This window comes from Phyllobates terribilis, unplaced genomic scaffold, assembly GCF_046119375.1.
Source record: "Phyllobates terribilis strain yellow unplaced genomic scaffold, ASM4611937v1 Scaffold_8__6_contigs__length_399053987, whole genome shotgun sequence".
In the NCBI taxonomy this organism is placed as follows: domain Eukaryota; kingdom Metazoa; phylum Chordata; class Amphibia; order Anura; family Dendrobatidae; genus Phyllobates; species Phyllobates terribilis.
This window is the reverse complement of record NW_027362768.1, coordinates 206,212,949-206,218,948: the sequence shown is the minus strand read 5'-3', so window position 1 is coordinate 206,218,948 and position 6,000 is coordinate 206,212,949.

The following is a 6,000-nucleotide window of genomic DNA, read 5'->3' as shown; positions in this document are numbered from 1 at the left end:
AGGCAGGAGAATGTATGGGCTCCTGTCAGGTATATATTATTGGAGGCAGGAGAATGTATGGGCTCCTGTCAGGTATATATTATTGGAGGCAGGAGAATGTATGGGCTCCTGTCAGGTATATATTATTGGAGGCAGGAGAATGTATGGGCTCCTGTCAGGTATATATTATTGGAGGTAGGAGAATGTATGGGCTCCTGTCAGGTATATATTATTGGAGGTAGGAGAATGTATGGGCTCCTGTCATATATATATTATTGGAGGCAGCAGAATGTATGGGCTCCTGTCAGGTATATATTATTTGAGGCAGGAGAATGTATGGGCTCCTGTCAGGTATATATTATTGGAGGCAGGAGAATGTATGGGCTCCTGTCAGGTATATATTATTGGAGGCAGCAAAATGTATGGGCTCCTGTCAGGTATATATTATTGGAGGCAGGAGAATGTATGGGCTCCTGTCAGGTATATATTATTGGAGGCAGGAGAATGTATGGGCTCCTGTCAGGTATATATTATTAGAGGCAGGAGAATGTATGGGCTCCTGTCAGGTATATATTATTGGAGGCAGCAGAATGTATGGGCTCCTGTCAGGTATATATTATTGGAGGCAGGAGAATGTATCGGCTCCTGTCAGGTATATTATTATTGGAGGCAGGAGAATGTATGGGCTCCTGTCAGGTATATATTATTGGAGGCAGGAGAATGTATGTGCTCCTGTCAGGTATATATTATTGGAGGCAGGAGAATGTATGGACTCCTGTCAGGTATATATTATTGGAGGCAGGAGAATGTATGGGCTCCTGTCAGGTATATATTATTGGAGGCAGCAGAATGTATGGGCTCCTGTCAGGTATATATTATTGGAGGCAGGAGAATGTATGGGCTCCTGTCAGGTATATATTATTGGAGGCAGCAGAATGTATGGGCTCCTGTCAGGTATATATTATTGGAGGCAGGAGAATGTATGGGCTCCTGTCAGGTATATATTATTGGAGGCAGGAGAATGTATGGGCTCCTGTCAGGTATATATTATTGGAGGCTGGAGAATATATGGTCTCCTGTCAGGTATATATTATTGGAGGTTGGAGAATGTATGGGCTCCTGTCAGGTATATATTATTGGAGGCTGGAGAATGTATGGGTTCCTGTCAGGTATATATTATTGGAGGCAGGAGAATGTATGGGCTCCTGTCAGTTATATATTATTGGAGGCTGGAGAATGTATGGGCTCCTGTCAGGTATATATTATTGGAGGCTGGAGAATGTATGGGCTCCTGTCAGTTATATATTATTGGAGGCAGGAGAATGTATGGGCTCCTGTCAGGTATATATTATTGGAGGCAGGAGAATGTATGGGCTCCTGTCAGGTATATATTATTGGAGGTAGGAGAATGTATGGGCTCCTGTCAGGTATATATTATTGGAGGTAGGAGAATGTATGGGCTCCTGTCATATATATATTATTGGAGGCAGCAGAATGTATGGGCTCCTGTCAGGTATATATTATTGGAGGCAGGAGAATGTATGGGCTCCTGTCAGGTATATATTATTGGAGGCAGGAGAATGTATGGGCTCCTGTCAGGTATATATTATTGGAGGCAGCAGAATGTATGGGCTCCTGTCAGGTATATATTATTGGAGGCAGGAGAATGTATGGGTTCCTGTCAGGTATATATTATTGGAGGCAGGAGAATGTATGGGCTCCTGTCAGGTATATATTATTGGAGGCAGGAGAATGTATGGGCTCCTGTCAGGTATATATTATTGGAGGCTGGAGAATGTATGGGCTCCTGTCAGGTATATATTATTGGAGGCAGGAGAATCTATGGGCTCCTGTCAGGTATATATTATTGGAGGCTGGAGAATGTATGGGCTCCTGTCAGGTATATATTATTGGAGGCAGGAGACTGTATGGGCTCCTGTCAGGTATATATTATGGGAGGCAGGAGAATGTATGGGCTCCTGTCAGGTATATATTATTGGAGGCAGCAGAATCTATGGGCTCCTGTCAGGTATATATTATTGGAGGCAGCAGAATCTATGGGCTTCTGTCAGGTATATATTATTGGAGGCTGGAGAATGTATGGTCTCCTGTCAGGTATATATTATTGGAGGCAGGAGAATGTATGGGCTCCTGTCAGGTATATATTATGGGAGGCAGGAGAATGTATGGGCTCCTGTCAGGTATATATTATTGGAGGCAGCAGAATCTATGGGCTCCTGTCAGGTATATATTATTGGAGGCAGCAGAATCTATGGGCTCCTGTCAGGTATATATTATTGGAGGCAGCAGAATCTATGGGCTCCTGTCAGGTATATATTATTGGAGGCAGCAGAATCTATGGGCTCCTGTCAGGTATATATTATTGGAGACAGGAGAATGTATGGGCTCCTGTCAGGTATATATTATTGGAGGCAGCAGAATCTATGGGCTCCTGTCAGGTATATCTTATTGGAGGCAGGAGAATGTATGGGCTCCTGTCAGGTATATATTATTGGAGGCAGGAGAATGTATGGGCTCCTGTCAGGTATATATTATTGGAGGCAGCAGAATGTATGGGCTCCTGTCAGGTATATATTATTGGAGGCAGCAGAATGTATGGGCTCCTGTCAGGTATATATTATTGGAGACAGGAGAATGTATGGGCTCCTGTCAGGTATATATTATTGGAGGCAGCAGAATCTATGGGCTCTTGTCAGGTATATATTATTGGAGGCAGGAGAATATATGGGCTCCTGTCAGGTATATATTATTGGAGGCAGGAGAATGTATGGGCTCCTGTCAGGTATATATTATTGGAGGCAGCAAAATGTATGGGCTCCTGTCAGGTATATATTATTGGAGGCAGGAGAATGTATGGGCTCCTGTCAGGTATATATTATTGGAGGCAGGAGAATGTATGGGCTCCTGTCAGGTATATATTATTAGAGGCAGGAGAATGTATGGGCTCCTGTCAGGTATATATTATTGGAGGCAGCAGAATGTATGGGCTCCTGTCAGGTATATATTATTGGAGGCAGGAGAATGTATCGGCTCCTGTCAGGTATATTATTATTGGAGGCAGGAGAATGTATGGGCTCCTGTCAGGTATATATTATTGGAGGCAGGAGAATGTATGTGCTCCTGTCAGGTATATATTATTGGAGGCAGGAGAATGTATGGACTCCTGTCAGGTATATATTATTGGAGGCAGGAGAATGTATGGGCTCCTGTCAGGTATATATTATTGGAGGCAGCAGAATGTATGGGCTCCTGTCAGGTATATATTATTGGAGGCAGGAGAATGTATGGGCTCCTGTCAGGTATATATTATTGGAGGCAGCAGAATGTATGGGCTCCTGTCAGGTATATATTTTTGGAGGCAGGAGAATGTATGGGCTCCTGTCAGGTATATATTATTGGAGGCAGGAGAATGCATGGGCACCTGTCAGGTATATATTATTGGAGGCTGGAGAATATATGGTCTCCTGTCAGGTATATATTATTGGAGGTTGGAGAATGTATGGGCTCCTGTCAGGTATATATTATTGGAGGCTGGAGAATGTATGGGTTCCTGTCAGGTATATATTATTGGAGGCAGGAGAATGTATGGGCTCCTGTCAGGTATATATTATTGGAGGCTGGAGAATGTATGGGCTCCTGTCAGGTATATATTATTGGAGGCTGGAGAATGTATGGGCTCCTGTCAGTTATATATTATTGGAGGCAGGAGAATGTATGGGCTCCTGTCAGGTATATATTATTGGAGGCAGGAGAATGTATGGGCTCCTGTCAGGTATATATTATTGGAGGTAGGAGAATGTATGGGCTCCTGTCAGGTATATATTATTGGAGGTAGGAGAATGTATGTGCTCCTGTCATATATATATTATTGGAGGCAGCAGAATGTATGGGCTCCTGTCAGGTATATATTATTGGAGGCAGGAGAATGTATGGGCTCCTGTCAGGTATATATTATTGGAGGCAGGAGAATGTATGGGCTCCTGTCAGGTATATATTATTGGAGGCAGCAGAATGTATGGGCTCCTGTCAGGTATATATTATTGGAGGCAGGAGAATGTATGGGTTCCTGTCAGGTATATATTATTGGAGGCAGGAGAATGTATGGGCTCCTGTCAGGTATATATTATTGGAGGCAGGAGAATGTATGGGCTCCTGTCAGGTATATATTATTGGAGGCTGGAGAATGTATGGGCTCCTGTCAGGTATATATTATTGGAGGCAGGAGAATCTATGGGCTCCTGTCAGGTATATATTATTGGAGGCTGGAGAATGTATGGGCTCCTGTCAGGTATATATTATTGGAGGCAGGAGACTGTATGGGCTCCTGTCAGGTATATATTATGGGAGGCAGGAGAATGTATGGGCTCCTGTCAGGTATATATTATTGGAGGCAGCAGAATCTATGGGCTCCTGTCAGGTATATATTATTGGAGGCAGCAGAATCTATGGGCTTCTGTCAGGTATATATTATTGGAGGCTGGAGAATGTATGGTCTCCTGTCAGGTATATATTATTGGAGGCAGGAGAATGTATGGGCTCCTGTCAGGTATATATTATGGGAGGCAGGAGAATGTATGGGCTCCTGTCAGGTATATATTATTGGAGGCAGCAGAATCTATGGGCTCCTGTCAGGTATATATTATTGGAGGCAGCAGAATCTATGGGCTCCTGTCAGGTATATATTATTGGAGGCAGCAGAATCTATGGGCTCCTGTCAGGTATATATTATTGGAGGCAGCAGAATCTATGGGCTCCTGTCAGGTATATATTATTGGAGACAGGAGAATGTATGGGCTCCTGTCAGGTATATATTATTGGAGGCAGCAGAATCTATGGGCTCCTGTCAGGTATATCTTATTGGAGGCAGGAGAATGTATGGGCTCCTGTCAGGTATATATTATTGGAGGCAGGAGAATGTATGGGCTCCTGTCAGGTATATATTATTGGAGGCAGCAGAATGTATGGGCTCCTGTCAGGTATATATTATTGGAGGCAGCAGAATGTATGGGCTCCTGTCAGGTATATATTATTGGAGACAGGAGAATGTATGGGCTCCTGTCAGGTATATATTATTGGAGGCAGCAGAATCTATGGGCTCTTGTCAGGTATATATTATTGGAGGCAGGAGAATATATGGGCTCCTGTCAGGTATATATTATTGGAGGCAGGAGAATGTATGGGCTCCTGTCAGGTATATATTATTGGAGGCAGCAGAATGTTTGGTCTCCTGTCAGGTATATATTATTGGAGGCAGGAGAATGTATGGGCTCCTGTCAGGTATATATTATTGGAGGCAGGAGAATGTATGGGCTCCTGTCAGGTATATATTATTGGAGGCAGGAGAATGTATGTGCTCCTGTCAGGTATATATTATTGGAGGCAGGAGAATCTATGGGCTCCTGTCAGGTGTATATTATTGGAGGCAGGAGAATCTATGGGCTCCTGTCAGGTATATATTATTGGAGGCAGGAGAATGTATGGGCTCTTGTCAGGTATATATTATTGGAGGCAGTAGAATCTATGGGCTCCTGTCAGGTATATATTATTGGAGGCAGGAGAATGTATGGGCTCCTGTCAGGTATATATTATTGGAGGCAGGAGAATGTATGGGCTCCTGTCAGGTATATATTATTGGAGGCAGCAGAAAGTATGGGCTCCTGTCAGATATATATTATTGGAGGCAGCAGAATGTATGGGCTCCTGTCAGGTATATATTATTGGAGGCTGGAGCATGTATGGGCTCCTGTCAGGTATATATTATTGGAGGCAGCAGAGTTTATGGGCTCCTGTCAGGTATATATTATTGGAGGCTGGAGAATGTATGGGCTCCTGTCAGGTATATATTATTGGAGGCTGGAGAATGTATGGGCTCCTGTCAGGTATATATTATTGGAGGCAGCAGAGTGTATGGCCTCCTGTCAGGTATATATTATTGGAGGCTGGAGAATGTATGGGCTCCTGTCAGGTATATATTATTGGAGGCAGCAGAATGTATGGGCT